Source organism: Tiliqua scincoides, chromosome 3 (genome assembly GCF_035046505.1).
Source record: "Tiliqua scincoides isolate rTilSci1 chromosome 3, rTilSci1.hap2, whole genome shotgun sequence".
NCBI lineage: Eukaryota > Metazoa > Chordata > Lepidosauria > Squamata > Scincidae > Tiliqua > Tiliqua scincoides.
The window spans coordinates 139353533-139378701 of NC_089823.1; the positions used below are offsets into that span (position 1 = coordinate 139353533).

At 45.7% G+C, this 25169-nt stretch overlaps 1 pseudogene; it reads right to left on the reverse strand.

The window, feature by feature from the left end:
• Positions 1 to 24690: 24690 nt before the first annotated feature.
• Positions 24691 to 24804, reverse strand: LOC136646578 (5S ribosomal RNA; annotated as a pseudogene).
• Between the last annotated feature and the right edge of the window lie 365 nt (positions 24805 to 25169).

A 25169-nucleotide genomic window follows, 5' to 3' on the forward strand; every position in this document is an offset into this window, starting at 1 on the left:
TACTGAACTACTGCAACCACCCAGTAACAAAAACTGCTTATGGAGAAAGCAATACAGGGAAGAAAAAAACAAGTTTAATGATAATAGAAAATTTATCCCTCCCCCCTTTTTTCCAGTGTCTGCCACAACTTCTCTTCATGGTTTCACCTGCTTCATGGGGAGAGCCTTCCAACACAAGTGTGGTGGTTAGTTCCTGCTATGTTCTTGAGGTTGAAATATTTGTAGAAGGAAATGGTACCACTTCTGTTTGCAGGTAAAAATTGTTTGAAAATGTTAGAAATTAATGTCATTGTCATGTTTCTGATGGGTTAAATGGAGCCAAATGACAGCCATTTTGTACTTTCAATAGAATCAGTTGACAACACTTTTCTTGGAACATAGAATCATAAAGCTGGAATGGAACCTTGAAGATCCATGAGTATAACTCTTTGCCAATACATGCTGTCTACAACTGCAGCATCCCTGATAGATACCTATCCAGCTTCTGCTTAACCCATTTCTGCCCAGCCCACAGGTGCCCAAATGTTGCATATATGCGACTTTTGATCTCCCTTGCGTATATGCAACGTTGGGCAGAAATTGTTTAAAGACCTCCAATGATGGACAGTCTGAAACAGTCTGGTAACAGAAAGGTAACACTGACGAGCAATTGCCACATCAAGAAATTTTTCCTCATGTTTAATCAAAATCTCATGTTGCAATTTAAAAACCCATTTATTTATTTATTTATTTATTTGCCCTTCCTCCAAGGAGCTCAGGGTGGTGTAGGTAGTTTCTTCCCTCCCCCCCTTTTGTCCTCACAAGAATGCTGTGAGGTAGGCTAGGTTGAGAGACAGTGACTGCCGGACAAAAGTCGCCTAAGAAATGCCATGGCCGATCAAGGGTTTGAACCAGAATCTTCCGGGTCGAAAGCTAATTTCTGAACCACTATACCTCCCTGGCTCTCCTGATCCTGGTCCTATGCTCCAGAGCAACTGAGATCAAGTCTGCTCCATCTTCCATTTAACAGACCCTCCAATATTTGTATTGGAGCTTCAGCTGTGACTTTCTGTGTTGGAATAATTCTCTATACCAAAAATTATCAGCGCATTGAAAAATAGCGTGTCAGACTGAAGCTAGGCTGAACCCTTCTTGACATCTTAATTTTCTGCTTGCAAGGAGTTTTTTTTGCCATGGGAAGCTTTCAAACATATGTCAATGTAAGGAAGAGAGGATGTTGAGCTCTTATACTATAATAGCTCTCAAGGTTTGCATTGTGTCTTAAGGAGTGTACAAATCTGGCACCTCAGCCATGAACTTGCTATGTGGACTCAGAGCCCAATCCTATGCCTGTCTACTCAGAAGTAAGTCCCATTATAGTCCATGGAGCTTATTTCCAGGAAAGTGTGGATAGGATTGCAGCCTCAGGCAAGCCAGAGGCTTCCTTGGGCGGGGGGGGGGAGGTGCTACCTGATGCATTACTCACCTAGAGGAACTTTGCATTCTGGAAGGTTGGGGTGATGTAATGACAAGCACATCACCCCTGACACTCTGAGCTATCACATTGCTTTTAATGTGAAAAAACTGCCTCCAGACTGCCTCTAGTCAGCTATCTTGCCTGCTCCTGGCCTAGTAGCTTTGAGGAAGTGGCAAAAACATGATAGTTAGTGAGAGTATGAGGTGAGCTGAAGATCAGTGAATGGAGACTTGAGTAGTGTGGTGTCACCCCCGAGGGTGACAGCTGCACCCACTGTACCCCCTAGTGATACCACTGAGGCAAGCTACAATTCTCTCAACCTCCGATCCCCTCCCCCCCTTTTATTCCATGATACACTGGCCTATTTTGTAGGATTTGTGTGAAGGTTTCTGAGAAAGAAATATCTAAACATTGACATTTTCCAGGGGCAAAGTGCCAGGAGATGTCTAGAACTTGCCCAAATTCTAGATATTTGTCCTAAGGACTAGTTATTGCCAGGCAACAGCAGCTAATAGCTAACAGAGCAGGAGGTCTGGTCTAGAGGGTAGAGCCTCCGTCTGCCTGAAGATAACATCCACAAGGTCACCGGTTCGAGGCCACCGGCACCGTGCGACCTTGGAGCAGCTGACAAGCTGAAGCCGAGCAATTCCATCTGCTCTGAGCGTGGGAGGATGGAGGCCAGAATGTGAAGCCAGATCGGAATGAAACACCTTGAATGTAGTCGTTCTTGAAAGAAAGAACCTTCTTTGAAATTGTAAAAATCCCTAAATAGGGATTTAGATAAAAGCCTGCCTATGTAAACCGCCTTGAATAAAGTCTTGAATAAAGACCAAGAAAGGCAGTATATAAATACCTGTTAAAAAAAAAAAAAAACAGAGAGAAGGTGGCTGTTTGTTTAGTTTTTATCAAATGCATTGAAACTGCACCCAAGGATTAACAAAACGTGAGGAAATGCAGTGGAGTGGAGTGTAAGAAGGATTGATTCAGGATTTTGCGGCCCTGGGGTTCAAAGAGGGATTCTGACTCAATGGAAAATGTAATTGCCTGTTTCCTGGGCACTGACCTGGAAACCGATGTGTGACTTAGAAATATAATCTCAATCCATGACTCAGTGATCTGTTATCAGCTTTGACTTTAAAAGAGGTGGTGTTTACACAAGCTATGACACCGCACCTTTGAACTTCTCTTGCATTATTTGTGCAAATGCTGTTAAGGTAGGGTAGAACATGGTAGGAAATCCAACACATATTGTAACCACTGAAGTTTTTATTGAACCACTGAAGTTTCTGAAATCAATTTAATAATCGGTTGATTGTTTAAGTCCGCCCTGGCTGAGTGAGTCATGCTGCTGCTGTGCTGAGGGCATTGGGTGGACCTTGATAGTTGACTACAGATCTGGGCTGCAGACCAGCATTCTGCATCGCCCAATTCCAGGTGCTGCCCTGTGAGAAATGCTTGAGCTTTTGAATCCTATTGGTCCCTGAGACAAGCTTGGAAGCACAAAAGCAGTGTGTTTAAAAAGCTCATTAAGATTCAGAAGATGAATCTTATCATTGTTGACCTTTAAATTTCAAAATTGTCCACATCACCCCCAAGGTGCTGAAACCTTGTAACACTAGCAATTCGGTCCTTTGGGCCCACCTCAGCAACTGTGCCATGTCCAGGACCAGCAGAACATAAGAACTTTGTTGGATCAGACCAAGACCAGTATTCTCTCAGCAGCACACATGCAGATAAATCCAAAAAGCCTACTGGCTGAGAATGAAGGCAACAGCACTCCCCCATTGTTTAACCCCCCCCCCCAAACATCTGGTAATCTGTATACTAGCTTGGAGACTCCATTTAGAACTCTTGGATGATCATGGTATATAGGCTCATCCTTCCACAATGTGTCTGATCTTTTTGAAAAATCCATCTAAAGTCAATCCGCATCTTGTAGTAGTGAGTTCCACAAGTTAACTATAGCCAGATTGCTTTATTTTGATGAATCAAGGTGCTGTGTGCCAACAGAATTTGGTTTGTGCTAGGTACATAGTGTGGCTTTCTGTACCTAAATAAATTCCTTGTTCCTATACCTCTCATAGTTCATTAATAGACAGAAAACAATGCTTATATTATCATTTTCTTTAAAACAATGTGGGAGAAGGTGGCATAAAAAGGCTGGTCATATGTGGACGAGGCTCATTGCCAAGTCCTACAGAAGGTTGTTGGTGTCCAGAATCTGTCTCTACATCTGCAGTGTGGGCCTAGAGAGCGAATTGGAGCTTCACAATTCAAAACCTCATTCAATAGGAAAATCTTGAAATGATCTCTCAAGATATTTGTGCTGGGGAACCTCATTTATGCAGGACTAGCCCATTCATTCAGCAAGGTGGTGCAGATTGTATCAGTGGCAGACAGTGGAGTGGGGGAGTAGGTGGCAGATAAGGGGTGCCCAGGTCTGCCTCTGTCACCACATAAGAACATAAGAACAGCCCCACTGGATCAGGCCATAGGCCCATCTAGTCCAGCTTCCTGTATCTCACAGCGGCCCACCAAATGCCCCAGGGAGCACACCAGATAACAAGAGACCTCATCCTGGTGCCCTCCCTTGCATCTGGCATTCTGACATGACCCATTTCTAAAATCAGGAGGTTGTGCATACACATCATGGCTTGTACCCCATAATGGATTTTTCCTCCAGAAACTTGTCCAATCCCCTTTTAAAGGCGTCTAGACTAGACGCCATCACCACATCCTGTGGCAAGGAGTTCCACAGTCCGACCACACACTGAGTAAAGAAATATTTTCTTTTGTCTGTCCTAACCCGCCCAACACTCAATTTTAGTGGATGTCCCCTGGTTCTGGTATTATGTGAGAGTGTAAAGAGCATCTCCCTATCCACTCTGTCCATCCCCTGCATAATTTTGTATGTCTCAATCATGTCCCCCCTCAGGCGTCTCTTTTCTAGGCTGAAGAGGCCCAAACACCGCAGCCTTTTCTCATAAGGAAGGTGCCCCAGCCCCGTAATCATCTTAGTCGCTCTCTTTTGCACCTTTTCCATTTCCACTATGTCTTTTTTGAGATGCGGTGACCAGAACTGGACACAATACTCCAGGTGTGGCCTTACCATAGATTTGTACAACGGCATTATAATACTAGCCGTTTTGTTCTCAATACCCTTCCTAATGATCCCAAGCATAGAATTGGCCTTCTTCACTGCCGCCGCACATTGGGTCGACACTTTCATCGACCTGTCCACCACCACCCCAAGATCTCTCTCCTGATCTGTCACAGACAGCTCAGAACCCATCAGCCTATATCTAAAGTTTTGATTTTTTGCCCCAATGTGCATGACTTTACACTTACTGACATTGAAGCGCATCTGCCATTTTGCTGCCCATTCTGCCAGTCTGGAGAGATCCTTCTGGAGCTCCTCACAATCACTTCTGGTCTTCACCACTCGGAAAAGTTTGGTGTCGTCTGCAAACTTAGCCACTTCACTGCTCAACCCTGTCTCCAGGTCATTTATGAAGAGGTTGAAAAGCACCGGTCCCAGGACAGATCCTTGGGGCACACCGCTTTTCACCTCTCTCCATTGTGAAAATTGCCCATTGACACCCACTCTCTGCTTCCTGGCCTCCAACCAGTTCTCAATCCACGAGAGGACCTGTCCTCTAATTCCCTGACTGTGGAGTTTTTTCAGTAGTCTTTGGTGAGGGACCGTGTCAAACGCCTTCTGAAAGTCCAGATATATAATGTCCACGGGTTCTCCTGCATCCACATGCCTGTTGACCTTTTCAAAGAATTCTATAAGGTTCGTGAGGAAAGACGTACCCTTACAGAAGTCATGCTGACTCTCCCTCAGCAAGGCCTGTTCGTCTATGTGTTTTGAGATCCTATCTTTGATGAGGCATTCCACCATCTTACCCGGTATGGATGTTAGGCTGACCGGCCTATAGTTTCCCGGGTCCCCCCTCTTTCCCTTTTTAAAAATAGGCGTGACATTTGCTATCCTCCAATCTTCTGGCACCGTGGCCGTTTTGAGGGACAAGTTGCATACCTTAGTCAAGAGGTCTGCAACTTCATTCTTCAATTCCTTAATAACCCTTGGGTGGATGCCATCAGGGCCCGGTGACTTATTGATCTTTAATTTATCAATGAGGTCTGAAACATCTTCTCTTTTAACCTCTATCTGACTTAACTCCTCGGTCAGGAGGGGCCGTTCGGGCAGCGGTATCTGCCCGAGGTCTTCTGCCATGAAGACAGATGCAAAGAACTCATTTAATTTCTGATTTAACCACCTCCATTCAATCTGCTGCTGATGCAACATGTGGTGGGTCTCTTGCTTGCTTGCTTGTAGTTGTGCAGAGATAATGCACCTGAGTGTTCAGCAGATGGTTCCCAATTTAAAATAAGTTGCTTGACATCAGCTCTGAATTTGCCTTCCTGTCTATTTCTCATGTTCAGCCAAGTTTGTCATCTCATATGCTTAACTTCTTTGCTGTGAAACAAGATTATGGATTTCCTGTGCTTTTAGCTTTTGTCATTCTTTAGTTGAATGATCTGAATTTTGATCCATTTGCTTTTGGCTCATTTTATCTCTTTTTTTTTTCCTTTTCAAGTTTTATGTACTTTCATTCCTCAGCATATCTAAGTCTGAACTTGCATTGATTTGCAACAGGGGTGTCCAAACTTTTTGGCAGGAGGGCCACATCATCTCTCTGACACTGTGTCAGGGGCCAGGAAAACAAAGAATTCATTTACATTTCAAATTTGAATAAATTTACATAAATGAATATATTAGAGATGGAACTTATATGAATGAATGAAGGTCTTGCAATAGCTCAGGGCCTATAAAAGGCCTTGCACAAAGCAAGGCCAGCCTTTTCTTCACTGCTGCTGCTGCATCACTCACATGAAACAGCAAGCAGGGGAGGAAGCCCTCGCCCTGCAGCTCACACAAGAGGTTGAAGTCACCCTCACGCTAACAGCAGCTGCATCAGGCCAGCGTGGGCTGCAGCAAATATCCAGAGGGCCAGAGGCTCATTGGAGACTAGGGGCTCCCCGCGGGCCAGATTGGGAGCCCCTGAGGGCCACAAGTGGCCCCCGGGCCAGGGTTTGGGCACCCCTGATTTGCAATGTAGGTTTGAAGCTGGCTTTCTTACTACATGCATTTTAAATGTTTTTTTAAATCCAACAAAAGTTTACTTGGGAAAAATTGGATGAAGCTATATTTCTGTACTTGAAGCCGTGCTTGAAGTACGTGAAAATATTTTGGGGTAAGAATACAAAAAGAATTATCCAATTTTCCCGGTAATATGTCCCAAACATTTCAGAAGAATGCTATGAGAAGTAATAGAGACCAGCAGTTCCAATAATAAAACTGTATTTATTTCAAAACAAGCTATTTTTATATATCCTGGCCCTAGTCTGGGTGTAGCATGTGAACAAGGTGTATGTGACCAGAATACGTGACGAAGTTCCAGATTTTTATCTGGGATATCAATTCAGTACTGCATGTGTGCACCCAATTCAATGTCTGACCATGGCCATCCAGCAGAACAGATGCACCTGGGAAGGCATGATCTCCATCCCCTGTATACTTGTAGGAGAAAGATTTGTATGCGCAACCTCCTGATTTTAGAAGTGGGTTATGTCAAAATGCCAGATGCAAGGGAGGGCACCAGGATGAGGTCTCTTGTTATCTGGTGTGCTCCCTGGGGCATTTGGTGGGCCGCTGTAAGATACAGGAAGCTGGACTAGATGGGCCTATGGCCTGATCCAGTGGGGCTGTTCTTATGTTCTTACATTCTTATGATTAGAGAGAGTATCATCTCTTAATCCTTAATTCATGAACCTTGAATATGGGCAATGAATTGTGATTCAGCAATAGTGCAAAGTTCTGTGTCTGTCATGGATTATATAGTGCTATTTTCTGCAATATTCCATGTGTTTGACATGCACTGTTCAGTAATTTCTATAAGAGTCTAGTGCAGGGGTGCCCAAACTCCAGCCCTGGGGCCACTTGTGGCCCTCAAGGCCTCTCAACGCGGCCCTCAGGTAGCCCCCAGTTTAGGTTTTCATGGTGTAGTCATTGGCTTGAGTCCTGGTTCAAGCTACTGCAGACCAGCCAGACTTGCAGAATGCAGCCAGGCTTCACCACCTGTCTCTGTTACTCTCTTCTCCTAACTGACTCTCCTGTCCAGTGTTCTGTTGCTTCTGTGGATCGTGTCACCCCAGCAACAAAGCCTTCCAAGCGCCTCGTCAGAATGCCTTCTGTCCAGCAGTTGGAATGACTGGCCCTGAAGAAATGTCTTCATTGGTTGGCAACCTTCAGTCTTGAAAGTTTATGGTATAAGCCAGGGGTGCCCAAACCCCAGCCCTGGGGCCACTCGCAGCCCTCAAGGCCTCTCAATGCGGCCCTCAGTGAGCCCCCAGTCTCCAATGAGCCTCTGGCCCTCCAGAGATTTTTTGGAGCCCACATTGGCCTGATGCAACTGCTCTCAGCGTGAGGGTAAACAGTTTGACCTCTCGCTTGAGCTGTGGGATGAGGGCTCCCTCAACTGCTTGTTTCATGTCTGTGATGCAGTAGCAGCAGCAAAGGAAAGGCCAGCCTTGCTTTGTGCAAGGCCTTTTATAGGCCTTGAGCTATTGCAAGACCTTCATTCATTCATATAAGTTCATCTTTAATATATTCATTTATGTAAACTTATGTAAATTTATTCAAATTTTAAATACAAATTCTTTTTTTTGCCCTAGCCCCCGACACAGTGTCAGAGAGACGATGTGGCCCTGCTGCCAAAAAGTTTGGACACCCCTGGTCTAGTGGATAGATGACATTTATTTAAGCCAATAGAATAGATCAGTGTTTCCCAAACTGTGGGTCGGGACCCACTAGTTGGGTTGCAAGCCAATTTCAGGTGGGTCCCCATTCATTTCAATATTTCATTTTTAATATATTAGACTTGATGCTACCATGGTATGTGACTGTGTTGGGGGAAATGTTACAGACCTGTACTTTGAACAATCTACTATGTATATTCTTTAAACAATGATACTCAATGGGGCTTACGCTTGGGTAAGTGTGGATAGGATTGCAGCCTTGGATTATTAAACATCACTTCCATGACAACACTTCTAGGTTAATGATATCACTTCCAGTGGGTACCAACAGATGATCATTCTAAAAAGTGAGTCCCAGTGCTAAAAAGCTTAAGAACCACTGGGTTAGGGGATTTGCCTCACTGGCTTCTTCTATGACTGCTCTTCACAAGACAACTGGTGGTTCTCTAGCCTCTGTGAAGGAAGGGGGGGGGGCAAGTCCAGCTTGGAAAAAAAAAAACCCAGCATGTGGAGATGACAGATGGATCTTGGCCTTGCTGGCTTTTTCCCATCTTCAGTGCCTCTTCACGGGTCACTTAGTGATTCTAGGGCCTCTCTAAAGTGGGAGGAGCCACCATGTGCATTGATGCCTGTGCTGTCATCTCTGGGTATTGCAGAATGTTTAGCCTTGCCCTGGACATAGGAGCATGCCTGTTGCTAGTCAGGGAGATGCATTGTGAGGTCACTGTCAAGACAGATGTCAACAAAGAAAAGAGTTACTCCTGTCTCTTGGTCAAGTAAGGACTGTCTTCTTCTGTTCTGGGGCAGGCAATGATTTTGCTGGGCAGACTGCTAGCGCCATGTTGCTCGGACCCTGGGGCAAAGCCTTGAACCGGACCCCCCTCCCAATGTCCACCCCATGATAGTGCATTAGGTGCTATCACCGCCACCAGTACTTGACTCTTTAGGGGTCAGCATGTCACCCCTGGCTAAGCATTCCATGGAGCTGTGATCAGACCCAAAGTGAGTGATATCAAGGAAGAGGTAACATGATAATTGGGAGGGCAGATAGAACACTCAATTTCCAGTGACAAAAGGAAGGGCTTGGCATGGGGTCTAGATCTCTAAAGTTCAATAAGTACTTGAGAATTCCTGCCATAAAATGTGAGAGGAAAGAAGGGGGAACATTTGCAGTTCATTATGTTGGTTTTTGTAATGGCATAATTATGTCCAGTAGTAATATTTATAGAGTATTTTGTGCCGTGCCCATCTTCATGCCAACAGCCAGTATCAGATTAGGACTTGGAAAATCTGGCTTCAACCCCCTGTTTATCTATAGTGGTCAGTGGGTGAAATTGGGCCTGTCACTAGCCTAAACTACCGCACAGGGTTCTTGTAACGAGCTCCCTGAGCTCCTTGGAGGCATTGTGGAGTGTACGTTTAGCAAGTAAATATCCCTGATTTGTTTCTATACATTTTTACTTAGATTGAAAACGTTATATGGAGACCAAGGTCGGTATCTGATATCGGTCAAGCCTGACAGAATTCCTGGGAAGAATGCAACTTGTACACTGAGAGTGGACCAAGCCCCTGTGAATAGTTACATCTGTAAGTACTTGCCATACAATTCAGTCATAAAAGGGGAAGGGGAAGAGGAGGAGGAGGAGGCAAGAGGAAGGAAGGAGAGGTGTGTGTCACTGATGTAGACTTTGATTAAAAGCTCCACTGGATATCTTGCACTTCTAAGCGTTTGTTAATGTGATGAGAAGTGTGTTGTGTTTGGATGTTATTTCTCCTCATTACATAAGAACATAAGAACATAAGAACAGCCCCACTGGATCAGGCCATAGGCCCATCTAGTCCAGCTTCCTGTATCTCACAGCGGCCCACCAAATGCCCCAGGGAGCACACCAGATAACAAGAGACCTCGTCCTGGTGCTCTCCCCTACATCTGGCATTCTGACTTAACCCATTCCTAAAATCAGGAGGTTGCGCATACACATCATGGCTTGTACCCCATAATGGATTTTTCCTCCAGAAACTCGTCCAATCCCCTTTTAAAGGCGTCTAGGCTAGACGCCAGCACCACATCCTGTGGCAAGGAGTTCCACAGACTGACCACGCGCTGAGTAAAGAAATATTTTCTTTTGTCTGTCCTAACCCGCCCAACACTCAATTTTAGTGGATGTCCCCTGGTTCTGGTATTATGTGAGAGTGTAAAGAGCATCTCCCTATCCACTCTGTCCATCCCCTGCATAATTTTGTATGTCTCAATCATGTCCCCCCTCAAGCGTCTCTTTTCTAGGCTGAAGAGGCCCAAACGCCGTAGCCTTTCCTCATAAGGAAGGTGCCCCAGCCCCATAATCATCTTAGTCGCTCTCTTTTGCACCTTTTCCATTTCCACTATGTCTTTTTTGAGATGCGGTGACCAGAACTGGACACAATACTCCAGGTGTGGCCTTACCATCGATTTGTACAACGGCATTATAATATTAGCCGTTTTGTTCTCAATACCCTTCCTAATGATCCCAAGCATAGAATTGGCCTTCTTCACTGCTGCCGCACATTGGGTCGACACTTTCATCGACCTGTCCACCACCACCCCAAGATCTCTCTCCTGATCTGTCACAGACAGCTCAGAACCCATCAGCCTATATCTAAAGTTTTGATTTTTTGCCCCAATGTGCATGACTTTACACTTACTGACATTGAAGCGCATCTGCCATTTTGCTGCCCATTCTGCCAGTCTGGAGAGATCCTTCTGGAGCTCCTCACAATCACTTCTGGTCTTTACCACTCGGAAAAGTTTGGTGTCGTCTGCAAACTTAGCCACTTCACTGCTCAACCCTGTCTCCAGGTCATTTATGAAGAGGTTGAAAAGCACCGGTCCCAGGACAGATCCTTGGGGCACACCGCTTTTCACCTCTCTCCATTGTGAAAATTGCCCATTGACACCCACTCTCTGCTTCCTGGCCTCCAACCAGTTCTCAATCCATGAGAGGACCTGTCCTCTAATTCCCTGACTGTGGAGTTTTTTCAGTAGCCTTTGGTGAGGGACCGTGTCAAATGCCTTCTGAAAGTCCAGATATATAATGTCCACGGGTTCTCCCGCATCCACATGCCTGTTGACCTTTTCAAAGAATTCTATAAGGTTTGTGAGGCAAGACTTACCCTTACAGAAGCCATGCTGACTCTCCCTCAGCAAGGCCTGTTCGTCTATGTGTTTTGAGATCCTATCTTTGATGAGGCATTCCATCATCTTACCCGGTATGGATGTTAGGCTGACCGGCCTATAGTTTCCCGGGTCCCCCCTCTTTCCCTTTTTAAAAATAGGCGTGACATTTGCTATCCTCCAATCTTCTGGTACCGTGGCTGTTTTGAGGGACAAGTTGCATACCTTAGTCAAGAGATCTGCAACTTCATTCTTCAATTCCTTAATAACCCTTGGGTGTATGCCATCAGGGCCCGGTGACTTATTGATCTTTAATTTATCAATGAGGTCTGAAACATCTTCTCTTTTAACCTCTATCTGACTTAACTCCTCGGTTAGGAGGGGCCGTTCGGGCAGCGGTATCTGCCCGAGGTCTTCTGCCGTGAAGACAGATGCAAAGAACTCATTTAATTTCTCTGCCATCTCTAAGTCTCCTTTTATCTCCCCTTTCCCTCCCTCACCATCCAGAGGGCCAACCGCTTCTCTGGCGGGTTTCCTGCTTCTAACATATTTGAAGAAGCTTTTATTATTCCCCTTAATGTTGCTGGCCATGCGTTCCTCATAGTCTCGCTTGGCCTCCCCTATCACCTTCTTACATTTCTTTTGCCACAGTTTATGTTCCTTTTTATTCTCTTCATTAGGGCAAGACTTCCATTTACGGAAGGAAGCTTCCTTGCCCTTCACAGCCTCTCTAACTTGGCTGGTTAGCCATGCGGGCACTCTCCTGGATTTAGTGGAACCCTTCTTTCTTTGCGGTATACACCTCTGCTGGGCCTCTATTACTGTTGTTTTAAGCAGCCTCCATGCACTCTGGAGAGACTGGACTCTTTTTACCCTCCCTTTCAACCTCCTTCTAACCAGCCTCCTCATTTGAGGGAAGTCCGCCCGTCGGAAGTCAAGGGTTTTTGTTAGAGATTTGCCTGGTATTCTTCCCCCAACGTGCACGTCAAAACGGATCGCAGCATGATCACTGTTCCCCAATGGCTCAATAACGTTTACATCTCTAACCAGGTCCTGCGTACCGCACAAAATTAAATCCAGAGTCACCTGTCCTCTGGTGGGCTCCTTGACTAGCTGATCTAAGCCACAGTCATTTAGCACGTCAAGAAATCCGGTTTCCTTATCGTGACCAGAACACAAATTGACCCAGTCAATATGAGGATAATTGAAGTCCCCCATGATTACAACCCTGTCCTTCCTTGTCACCTCCCTGATCTGTTTCCTCATTTCAAGGTCCCCATCAGATTTCTGGTCTGGAGGACGATAGCACACCCCCAGTATTACATCGCTGCACAAGCCTGGTAATTTAACCCACAGAGATTCTACGGTGGAGTCGGACCCACCTTCAATCTCTACTTTGCTGGATTCTATCCCTTCCTTAACATAAAGGGCCACCCCACCTCCAACACGCCCCTGCCTGTCCCTCCTGTAGAGTTTATAGCCCGGGATTGCGGTATCCCACTGATTCTCCGCATTCCACCAGGTTTCCGTTATGCCCACTATGTCAATATTTTCCCTTGTCACCAGACATTCCAGTTCTCCCACCTTTGCTCGTAGACTTCGGGCATTCGCATAAAAGCATTTATACACGGAATGCCCCAGGATGGGCTGCTTATTCGCTCCTTTGTCCCCGCATCCTCTCATTGTGCCAAACCGTCTATCACATCCCATCACCCTACCTTTCCCAATTTCTTCTCCTACCCTGCCTTTGTCTTGTTGTTCTCTAACCTCCCCATCCTCATCCCATAGGGATGAGGAGTCCCGAACCGGATGCCCCTCGGCTCCTGTCGGCCTTCCCCCAGGGATCAGTTTAAAAGCTGCTCTGCCACCTTTTTAATGTTATGCGCCAGCAGTCTGGTTCCATTCTGGTTCAAATGGAGCCCGTCCCTCTTGTACAGGCCCCGCTTGTCCCAAAACGTTCCCCAGTGCCTAACGAATCTAAACCCCTCCTCCCTACACCACCGTCTCATCCACGCATTGAGACCCCTGATCTCCGCCTGCCTAGCTGGCCCTGCGCGTGGAACAGGTAGCACTTCAGAGAACGCTACCTTTGAGGTCCTGGCTTTCAGCTTCCTGCCTAAAAGCCTAAATTTGGCCTCCAGGACCTCCCAGCTACACTTGCCCACGTCGTTGGTGCCGACATGCACCACAGCCGCTACCTCTCCCCCAGCACTGTCTACTAGCCTGTCTAGACGAGAAGAGATGTCCGCAACCTTCGCACCAGGCAGGCAAGTCACCATGCGGTCCTCACATCCGTCGCAAACCCCCCTCTCTATGTTTCTAATAATCGAATCCCCCACTACAAGAAGCCCCCGACCCCCCTCCCACCGAGGAGTATCCCGAGTGCGCTCGGATACGGGCCCATCCCCTGGAGAAGGGATCCCCCCTAGGGGATTGTTTCCCTCCTCTCCAGGATGACGTCCTCCAGTCCCGAGACTTCCCACCCGGGCAGCCGAGGAGCTGCACGCCTGAGGTTGGGACGAAGCCTGATCATCCCCGGAAGTCTCCCCACGGTCCTCCTCTGGCTGCCTGCGCTTCTCCAGGTCGGCCACCAAGGCTTCAAGGGAGCGGACGCGTTCCCCGAGAGCCTGGAGCTCCTTGCACCGAGGACACACCCATGACTTATGCCCAAGAGGCATATAATCATACATGTGGCACTCGATGCAGAACACTGGATAGCCCCCACCCTGCTGCTGGCTGTCTGACTGCATAGCTTTTTTGTTGTTGTTGTTGTTGTTTTATTTATGGGTCCTTTTAAAAACCGTACACTGGATAGCAGCCCTCTTCTCAAGGGAAGAGGAAGGGCAGTGTATGGGGCCCTGGCCTCCTCGCCCTGCTGCTGAACTCGCCCAGATGCTAAACTCTTGTGCCTTACCTGGCACTTAGTTCCCAGAGGCACTTGGTTCCCAGAGGCCACACGCGTCTGCAGAGAGCCTCACGCGATGGCCCGCCTAGCTTTATACTCCTGGCTGGCTCCTCCCCCCTCCTTCCTTCCTGATTGAAAGGGGATTATCATTATCTTGGCATGATATCTCATTATCTTGGCATGATATCTCATTATCTTGGCATGTTGACTTTGTCTATTGCTGCAATTTTGGTCATGTTTTTTCCCCCCCATGCTCAACAGCAGATCTGTTTGCCCAAGCCCTTTGCCTTGCAGGTTGATAACCTGTAGCCTAAGATAGCTTTTGAGGATGTGAAATCAAGGAACAGAGCCTGGGGTATGGAAAGTTGGCCTCTCTGAAAGGTCAGCATCTCTCAGACTTTGCTGATTGTCAGCCAGATGTGACTCAGAGGGGAACAGCACTGTCACCTTTGCTGCTGTTGGTCTTGTTGACATCTCTAGTCCATCAAAGACAATATCTACATTGTTCTTCTTGAGTAGATCCTGGATGTTGCCCTAATTTTGCAACCCATTGTTTCTTCTTGGTTTGATTATTTCATTGTCAGATAATTTTTGTAATGCAAGGCAAGATACATGCAACTGTTACCAGGCAATTGGCTCTCCATTAGCTGGTGACATTTTGCTGCTGCAGGACTGTAATGAATGCCCATTTTCTTTATTCCTTGTTTTCGAACACGTCTAACTTCCCAGAGGCTCCTGTGCAGGTTCAGCAGCCTAGCAGCCCAATCCTAAGCTTCCTGGTGCCCAGAGGAACAGCGGTGCCAAAATGGTGACTGCTCTATCCCATGGCTGCCAGGAAGCCACCAGAGGTCTCATCAGGGGAAGGGAACTATCGTCCACTTCCCCTGAGGAAAGCCCCAAGCCCTGCAATGGGGCTTCTCACATCTGCGCTGGCTGTTTTGCCAGTACAGATGAGAGAACCTCTGTGTCAGAGGATAGGATCTGGTGGAGGAGGGCTCAGCTGGTGCCATTCCCCTTCCAGGCTGGTTCCTCACCCTCCCCTGCCTTCTCCCCACACCAGAATGCCTCTCACCTGCCCTGAAAGCCCGCGCCACTGCCCAGAGTTCTTACCTTCCTCCAGGTGGTGTCCGTCTGGCACTGGGCCCAGAGTCAACCGGTGCTGGCCTGTCACTGGCAATCTCTACTCCAAGGGTTCCGTAAACATGCTTTACAGCACATTTACTACACCCAGTGCTGGCTCTGGAGCTCAGCACCAGCACTATGGCTCAATAAGTTTGGGCTCTAAAAGTGACTGAGACATGCTCTTGCAGCAGCCATTGTTCATGGTTTGAAACACCATTGCCAGCAAGCCGCATGCTTTTGTGGATTCAGTATCTTCTCCTTGTTTGGAATAGCCAACCTCCTACTAAGATGGGCATGCCCCTACTGATTGGGCAGCCAGAACTTTCTGTGTCAATAAAAAGCTGGGATGCAGTGGTCAGGTGGGTTTTGCTCCTCCAGTCAGGTAATTTGATTATATAAGCCACTGGTACTCAAAGTGGTGGGTTGTAACCCACCACAGAAACTAAAATTGGGCCATTACCTGCAGATTGGAGTGATAAATTGCTTGGGGAAAACCCACAGAGGGGGCTGCGGGCCTCCCAGATCCTCTCCAAGGCCTGCTGATGCCCTACAGGTAGCGAGACAAGTCTCTGGGTACCCGCAGCGCCACAATTGCTGCAGTGCCACTGGGGCACATTCCCCCCCCCCCCCGGTCCTCACCCCTGCAAGCGCTTACCAGTGGTTCTCAAATTCCCTAGGTTATAAGCAAACCAAGGTTAATTAAGTTCAAGCACAGAGCAGCTCAAAACTCCCAACGTGAAGTGAAAAATTTGCAGGTGGCTTGGCAGTGAAAAACAAACCAAATAAATCCCACGAATGCATCTACATAGAAAAACAAATCATCCTTTGGTAGAAAGCGTGTGGGAAGATTAGCAATTATATAAACTATGGCTAAATTTCCATTCTCTGTAACATATGCAAAGAAGGATTCCCTTGTATTATGCTCAGACTAAGGAAATCCTCTCACCTGACTGTGTGGTCTGCAGGCCATATTGACAGCTGTGAGAACTCTGGGCCCTTCTACAGGAAAGTGTTGTTAAAGAAGTTGTTTTGGAACTGGGAGAGAGGGTGGACAAGAGGCTTGAGTAATGTGTAATAGTGGTAGAAGGAAATACTTGGTTGTGCAAGCACACAGGATGAGTGTCCTTAATTTTCATCTGTAACATGTAGAAGGGTGTGCCATATTCTGAAAATTGGTACTCTAACCTGGAGCTCTCCCTTGAGTTTAAAATTAGATTTAATTACAGTCACAGTGGAGGAAGTCACAAGGAGGTGACTTTTCCCCCTGTTCTTTAAAAGCAGCATTGTATGACACATGCCTTCCAGCAGGGGCCACCACACTCCTCAGAAAATAGTAGCAGGCACATTGCAACCTCTAGTGCTAGACAAGTCACCTGTCGCTTGCTGTTCTTCGCTGAACTGAGGCGGTCGGAAGGGCAGGCTTCCCAGTATATGGACCCAATTTGGGTGAATAATTTGAGGCTAACGGAATGAATGCATTTTATACAGCACCTAGGCTGCAATCCTGTCCACACTTACATGGGAGTAAGCCATGCTGACTTTAATAGGACTTACTTCGAAGTAGACATGCATAGGATTGGGCTCTCAATTGTCTCAGCAATCCTTACCGTAGTTCTGAAAGGAGTCTGTATTATCTCCAGTGGAGGGCTGAAGCAGAAAGAATGTGTCACCTAGAGAGTTCAGTGTTGAAGGAGTGCCACACTTGCTCCCTCTTACTTTCATTCAATACAAGTGTATAGAGTACCTGGAACTGGCAGACTTTTGGGAACACTCCTAGTATTTCTGCTGGCTCTTCAGGAAATAATTTCTAACTGGTTTGGCTTCCCCCAAATTACATTTTTATCCTACCTTTCTGCTCTGCATTCTATGACGTCCTATGGTTTGGGCAGGAGCATCCCTGTGTATCTTCCCCACCATCCTGTAAGGTAGGGTAGGCTGAAAGGTCTGACCCAAGGTCACACACCAACTTTGGGAGGTGAGAGGTCTCTTCCCACATAGAGATATCAAATACAATCATTTCTTGCAGTCTTCATTTTCCTTACCAGTTCAAATCCTCTCTTTACAGAGCAGGATTGGTGGCAGTGCATATAAACCACTGTAAAGAATAGAATACAGGTTGAGTCTCATTATTCTTGTGGGTTCCATTCCCAGAACTCAGGTGGATGGCAAAAATCTCACTATAGCAAATCAATTTAAAAAACAAAGTCCGTTTGCTCAGGTGATTTAAAAATAGCCTTGCTGACCTTTGTGATGTGACTCTAAGATAGAGTCATTAGGCAGACAATCCAACTATCAGTCTCTCTCCAGGCCCTTAGAAAGGATTATCTTTCTTTCATGTGTTCAGGGAGAAGGGAGGAGGTCTCTTGGAGAGAGAATGATGGATGGATTGTCAGCAGGCTGCCATCTCTCTAACTATTGTAAAGGACTGTTTTCCATTAATTTAAAGGGTCCTTCTCATCACGTTGAGATAAAAATCTCTTCAACGGTAAGAAAAGCATTTTAAAGGGCTGCATTTTCCCCTTCTCCAGGGATCAGCACATTCCTTCTCCTATGCAGTGGCCACTCTTGTTGAGTCAAATCCATGTATAAAAAAATCAGTGTATGAAAAGGCTGGACCTGTACTGTACTGTTAAAACAAGAGAGGGTTGGGGGCTCCCCCTAGTGGTTTGTTTGAAACACAGATGATCCTTATCCCACAAGTTCACTTGCAAATTGCATGAGTCTGTTCTGTCAGAGGCTTTTGGAGTAGAGCTCTCAGTTTTTAGAAAGAAAAAGCAATTTAGGCTGTTGAGAGCCCAGTGGAGAAACGCTGCCATTCAATGGACAGCAATTAATTTGTGTTATTTATAAAGATGAGTTCTAGAATCAAAATATTTCTGCCTTATCTTTTAATTGGGCAATTAGGGGGAAGATGGAACAGAGAAAGGAATGTGCATCTTCCAGTTTTTACCAATGGAGGCATTCCAGTCCATACTCTGATCCCCTTCCTACTCACTCCTCAGAGTAAGTGGAAAGTGGATCCAGGCAGTGGAAGCCACCCTCCTCCTCTTGGAAGATGGGCAGGAAACCCTGCTGTGGCTGCCTCCATGTCTCTATCTCCTTTCTCCCCTGGATACTGAAGAAAGCAGCCAAATCAGCTGGGATACAAAGACGGAGAGCCCCTCATACCCCCATCTCTTACCCTTACCCATGCCTCTAGCTTTGGCTCTCTGGGGCACAGCCTCTTCACTCTGCCTGGGTCCTACTTAAAAATTTATGGAAGAGCAGAACATGCTGGGATACTCTGCTGTTCTAAGTCATTTCAGATAGGTCCCAGGTGGAGTGAGGAAGCTACACGCAGGGAAGCCAAAACTGGAGGTGAAGTAAGGAAGAGAGGCTGGGGGCTCTATGGCTTCTCAGCTTGGCTCCTTCCCTCCCCACCCCAGCCAATGGTGGGTGGGCACATGTTAATGTGCACCTAAGATTTATTTATTTTTATTTGGGGGTGAGAAAAGAGCAGCAGCATTTGATGACTGGCTTAGGCAGCGTGTGACCATTGGCCAGGCCTGGATCTATGGAAACCTGTTTAGGGACAATCCTGATCTGTTGAGCAGCTTTGTTGTGAGGATACTGAGATAATGTGTGTGAAGTGCTTTCAACAATCTAAAATGCTGCACGCATGCCAAGTAGCTATACATGGTTCCTGGCTGAAGTACCAGCTTCCACAATTGCAACAGCACTTCTTCAGCTGTTATAAGTGCTGCAAGCCATTTTCTGGTCATTGGGTTTGAGAGCTTCACAGTAAGCTGAATATCAGTCAGAGCAACAATTTTCAACCTTTCTCATCTCACAGCACAAGGTGCTAAAATGATCAAGGCACACAATCAGTTTTTTGACAATTCACAAGGCACACTGTACTGCTGGCATGGGTATTCACACCCCCAATGGCCCTATTAATAAATGACCCTTCCCAAACTCCCATGGCACACCTCTGGATCGTTTGTGGCACATCAATGTGCAGTGGCACAGTGGTTGAACATCGCCGCATTAGAGTTTGATGCAATACTGAGGAGAAGCTAGATTGAACATGGCTTGGTCCCTTGATTTTTTTTTTAACTAGATCTGCAACTATTTAAAATGGACAACCCAAAAGTAAAATCAGGGAGAAAGCTGATCTATATATGCAACATAAAGGTTTTGTTCTGTTTTTGTGTTTGGCAATATGCTTATCTCTTTGTCGAGATGTAAACTTATCAGAGAGACATGAAAACATTTTCACTTGACAGCTGTAACAGGCAGGGGTCTCTGGCCATTTTCCTTGTGAACAAGATTACATGTCATAAAGCTGTCATGAGCTGGCCCTAATTTGACAGTTTGTTGGCTCTGGAGGCTGCAAGATAGCTCATGTTGAGGATGGGAATATCTCCCTGATATACAAAGTCCTCACTGATGGCTCTGATAAGACGGGTGAATTTTAAAGGCAAGTGAAATGGGTCTTGTCAGGGGGAAAAAAAAGCAATTCTCAGTGTTGTAAGGCAACCATGACTACGAGCACACAGGGTGGCATCAAAACTATCCAAGTATTTGAAGCATCTTTTAATTTAGGGTCCAATTCTACTCTGAGGATGCTTCCGTCACTGCCCCCGCCAACTGCAAGGCACAACACGTATCCTGTTAGCAGGAGGCTTACAACCCAATCCTTTAGAGCCGCTCTACTCAGAAGTCCCATTGAGGACAATGGGGCTTCTTCCTAGGTAACGGAGGAGGATAGTAGAACTGCACATTCGTTCATTGCAACCTATGGTGTACATGGGCACAGGCCGGGGTGAAGAAGTGGCATGGACAGAGGCACAGTGACAGTCTAGAGGCGAGAAGGTGGGGCCGATCTGCCCTGTTCCTTACAAGATGGACAAGAGAGCCTGCTTCCCCGTGTCCTGGCTGTCTCCACCTTCTTCTAGGTCCTCCCCCCAGTCTCATGCAGCCTCCCTCCTCCCGTCCATGTCCCAGCTCCTGCTCCCTACCCTCTTCCCACCAAGTCTGCTTATTGCACTGGTTTGGATGTCAGCTTCCAGATCACCCACAAGGCCTTTTGGGGTAAAGCAGAAGCAGTGAAGAAAATAGTAAGCAAGCACGCACATACATGCATAAAGCAGACTTGCCAAGTCTTCGGCCAAAAATGACAAGTCTTCATGATTTGAGTCTATACAAATCAACCTGAGTCTGCAAGTCATGAGTCCCCATCCCTGCAAATTAGCAAAGTAACAGAACAAATTTTACTTACTTGTGTATGTGTGTGTGTGTGTGTGAGAGAGAGAGAGATAAAAGGTGAGCATTGATGTTTGAAACTCAAACAGTGGCTAAGACATCTCAAAAAGTTCCCTGTGTTCAGCTACAGCTTGATCATCACTGGACCAACCATGGTGAATTTTGCATCACAGTATGTCAGTCCTTATCTGTGTTGATTTCTGCAGGGAAAATTGTTCACTTATTTAATTATTCTTGACCCATGTGATGCAACTGGGGGAAGACAAGTTCATGGCCTTGCTTTGCAGAGGAGTTCATTTTGTTCTCAGAACAAGTTTTTATACAATTAAGCTGGCACATCCGGTCAATATCTAATTTAGCACAGCAGGCAAAGCTCGCTGACAAGTCTGCTTACAAATGTGGACCTTGCAAGCAGAGGTGGGAAGAAACCAACCGGGCTGCCAAAAGATGAGTGGTTTAAAACCCCACGCGTCTGTGGTGAATATTTGTTCAGCTGGTTTATTTGAAAGGCAAGCCAACAGAAGGTCCTCCTGCCATCAGAAGTATCTGGTAACCACCTGTTACCAACAATGTAATGCATGTCATGCTGTCTTCTAAGTAAAATTCAATGTGATATCAGTATGTAACCAAATCTCCATAGCAGTGTTTCTCAAATTTTTAGGGAGGATTCATAACTGGATTAGTGATGAAAAAAGATTTCCACACACACCCATATACACAATGGAAACTCTCCATGTGGCAATATTATGAGGATGGCATATTGATGGTTTAGTATCAAGTTATGACTGGAAGGGAAAATTCTAGAACACATTAATGGAAAAAAGTACATTGGCAGTGACCAGTTTTTGAAAGATTTTTAGGTGTGTGTGGGTGCATTCTGAATGTTTTTTTAAAGGGCTCAAGGCACAGTACTAGGAGAGTATCTGTCTGTTCCAACTTGTTAAGACGGTCCTGTTACAAGCTTGTATTCATTTTGGGAATGACTGCGGTGATAGAAATGAACTGAAGGCAATCAGCTGGGTTTTTTTTTAACCTTCTTTTCCCAGTTGCAAAAGCCATAGTAGTTTTGAGCTATCCACTCGTGTGATCAGAGCTTTACTACAAACTTATATTGGTTTTAAACCTGTTTCATGGCTGCAGCTCCTCCTTTACAAAAGCGTTTATGAAGTCATTGTATGATGAAGGTGTTGAGAAGTTCTGCCTCTTCACAGCATTACAGTTCCCAGAATTCCAGAGAGAGCGCAAAAATTAATATTAAATCAACCTAAGGCAGCAATCTTATACTTCATTCTGAGCAGACATGCATAGGATTGTACTGTTAGATCCATCTGTGCCAATAGAAGCTGCCCTCCTGGGGCTAATACCAGTTTCTCTAGAGGTGTGTGCGTGTGTTTGCGTGTCCATTCCCCCCCCCCCCCGTAATTTGAACGTTGTATATAACCTTCTTTTGTCATCTTGTAATTTCAATGAGGAATCTGAAAGTAGACAATTTCCTGTGCTTAAGTCCATGGAATTTTGATCATTTTGTGGCAAGATTTACAGGAGGTTATTAAAGACATTTTCGTAGACTGAAGGACCATATCATGCAAGTTCAGTGTGTTCTCTCCATTCTGTTATTAATTTTCTTTCTCATTACGTGCATGTCTGTTTACTTTTGCAGGGGCACTTTGTGTATTTTGAAGGACAACTTCCTCTGTCTGATGTAAAATACACCGCAATCTTCCTGTGACCTTTTTGAAAGGCATTTGTAAAGCAACAGTCCTATCCTTAAGAGCAGAGTAAATCTGCATGCTCTATGATGCAGTGAAAATAAATGACTTTGTTTTAATAGAAAGTGCTGCTTGGAGCTTTTAATTTAGCTCTTGGCAGAGTTGAATAAAATGTTCTTATACTGCAGTACGTATTCACACTGAAATAAGCAAAATAGTCTTTCATATGCATACACACACAGACACACACATGTGTGCAGCAGTTTGGGAGCTGCAGTAAGTCTTTGCAGGGGAGGGGGAATGTAGCAATGCAATCCCCAGGATTGTGCTGTTGCCAGGGGTGAGAGGGGCTTCATTTTATTCAGCAGTCGCAGCCTCCGGGGCTGTGGAGAGCCCACGGAAGCCTCTGCAGGGCTCCCCAAGCCTTGGAAAATCTAAAAATAAAGACCATGACGCACTTCTGATTTTTGATCGTGAAACCGGAAGTGGGTCACAATCTTTATTTTTAGATTTTCCAAGGCTTGTGGAGCCCTTTGGAGGCTTCCCTGGGCTCCCCGCACTCCTGGGAGGCTGCTGCTGCTGCTGCTGAGTAAAATGAAGTCCCTGTCAACCCTAGCAGCAGCGTGATCCTGAGGATTGCATCACTACATTCTCCCCTGCATGCCCTTAAAGCAGCAAAGGCAGAGCTCCTCAGGCTGGGGCGTCATGAAGCCCCAATTTGAGAACTCTGTACTAGTCCTATATGAATGTGGAAAATCTTGGCAGCTGGGCATAACACTGTTACAGCAACATAGTATAGGCAAATTGTCCAGTCACGCTATTGCTACAAGAGCATATATGCCTTTGAGATCACTAGGGCCAAGGTACAATGTCTGTACCTATGTTGAGTTAATAATGTTGCAATCTAGGATAGAGTTTGCACATAGGCCCACTGAAAGGTATGGATTATGGCCCAGTACATGAAAGGCCCTGTGATTTCTTGTTGCGTTACTCTAACACAAGTGCTAACTTAGGCAGATTTAAAAGATAAAAAATGTGAAAAAGTTAGAAGTGCCCCCTCACTCCTAGAAAAATGCCTTTTAATTTATGTGAATCCTTGGTGTATTCCTGTTTTCTTTTTGAATGTGTGCGATCACACAGTGTTGTAAATGAGCTGTGTCAAATTATCTTCCTTTTTTTTAATGCTCTCTTCTCCACTGAGTTGTGTCTATGTCAATTCTAGGTAGGGTTATTCACCACTGACATCCCATAGGGAATGTATATAGAGGATGTAATTATTTTAGGGGTGAATGCTGGGGCATTGTGCAAAACAAAAATTCTCTCTCTGTGTGTGGCACAACCCTTACAGGAATGTGTGACTAAATTCCAAGAGGAAGCTCTCATGAACTAGAATTCTGTCTCTTTTGAAATATCTACCTGAGCCAAGATATTCTGCCTTTGATTTTTTGAACAAATACATTATCTTTCAGACACCAATTTCAGGCTTTCATCTCTTTGGTTTCTGAGAGGTTTGGTGCTTTTGGATGAAGGCTGAGCATTTTGGTTTCATATGATTGCCAGTGTTTATGGAGAGTGTGCTGAGGCTCAGGTCTGCTCAGTTCATGCCAAATACCCTCCGATTGAAATAGCAGTGAGGTCCGCTCTGCCCAACTTCAACTCTAGAGGGAGCCACACGAACAGTGACTTCCTCAGTGACTTCATATGCAAGTTGGCACTCTCCAGCACATAAGAGGCTATTTAGGTACATACTTTTCATTCTAATGACAGACTTAGTTCCAAAAATCTATCCTAAATTCATTGCTTGTCCATAGCCAAGAACAAACTATATCAATCTCTTGAACAGTTTGAGGCTATTTTAAAAATTCATCTTTCGGTGCCAAGGACATGAGCTAAAACCCAAGCTTCATATCATAAATACAAGTATTGTTGCATGGGATCAATATACGTATCTTCCACTGATCCACTCAGACTGCATTGTGCTGTTGCTGGGGAAATAGGATTCTTTCCCATCTAGGCCCACCATTGTGACATGGAGTGATCTCTTGAGTGAGACTGTGTGCAGGAATCTATAGGATAGTGCTTGTCACATCACAGCTGATGAACACTGCAGTGCAATACACCTGTATACCTTTGTATTGTGTTGTAATCCTAACACAAGCTCCCAGCTTCCTGAAGGCACGTCTTAAGCAGAATGATGTAATTCCTGCTAGAAGAAGAGGGGATGGAGTTAAGGCCTTTGTCTGGTTGGCAACCTTCAGTCTCGAAAGACTATGGTATAAGCCTACATCACCCGGTATTCCCAGGCAGTCTCCCATCCAAGTACTAACCAGGCCTGACCCTGCTTAGCTTCCAAGATCAGACGAGATTGGGCATGTGCAGGGTAACAGTTGCCTTTGTCTGGGAGCATGTATTGTAGGCAACACTAACAGTAACACTGTGCAGTTGGTTAATGATGTCTTCAAATTTCAGTTAGGTTGATGTGCAGATCGTGGCTTGCCTAACTTCACCTGGTGAGGTGAGCTTTGACCCAAACACTTCTCCATTCACAGCTCATATTTCTGTATGCACCTACCTGAGAGTAAGCTGCAATAAGCACATTTGGACTTGCTTTCAAGCAAACCATATATAAAATTGCACTGTAAATCACAATGCCACACCAGCTCACAGCAATACATTCATCAAAATGCGAGGATATAATCCCATTTCTTTGTGCTCCACGACAGTTACCTATATAAAACACAACAGGCAATGCACCTC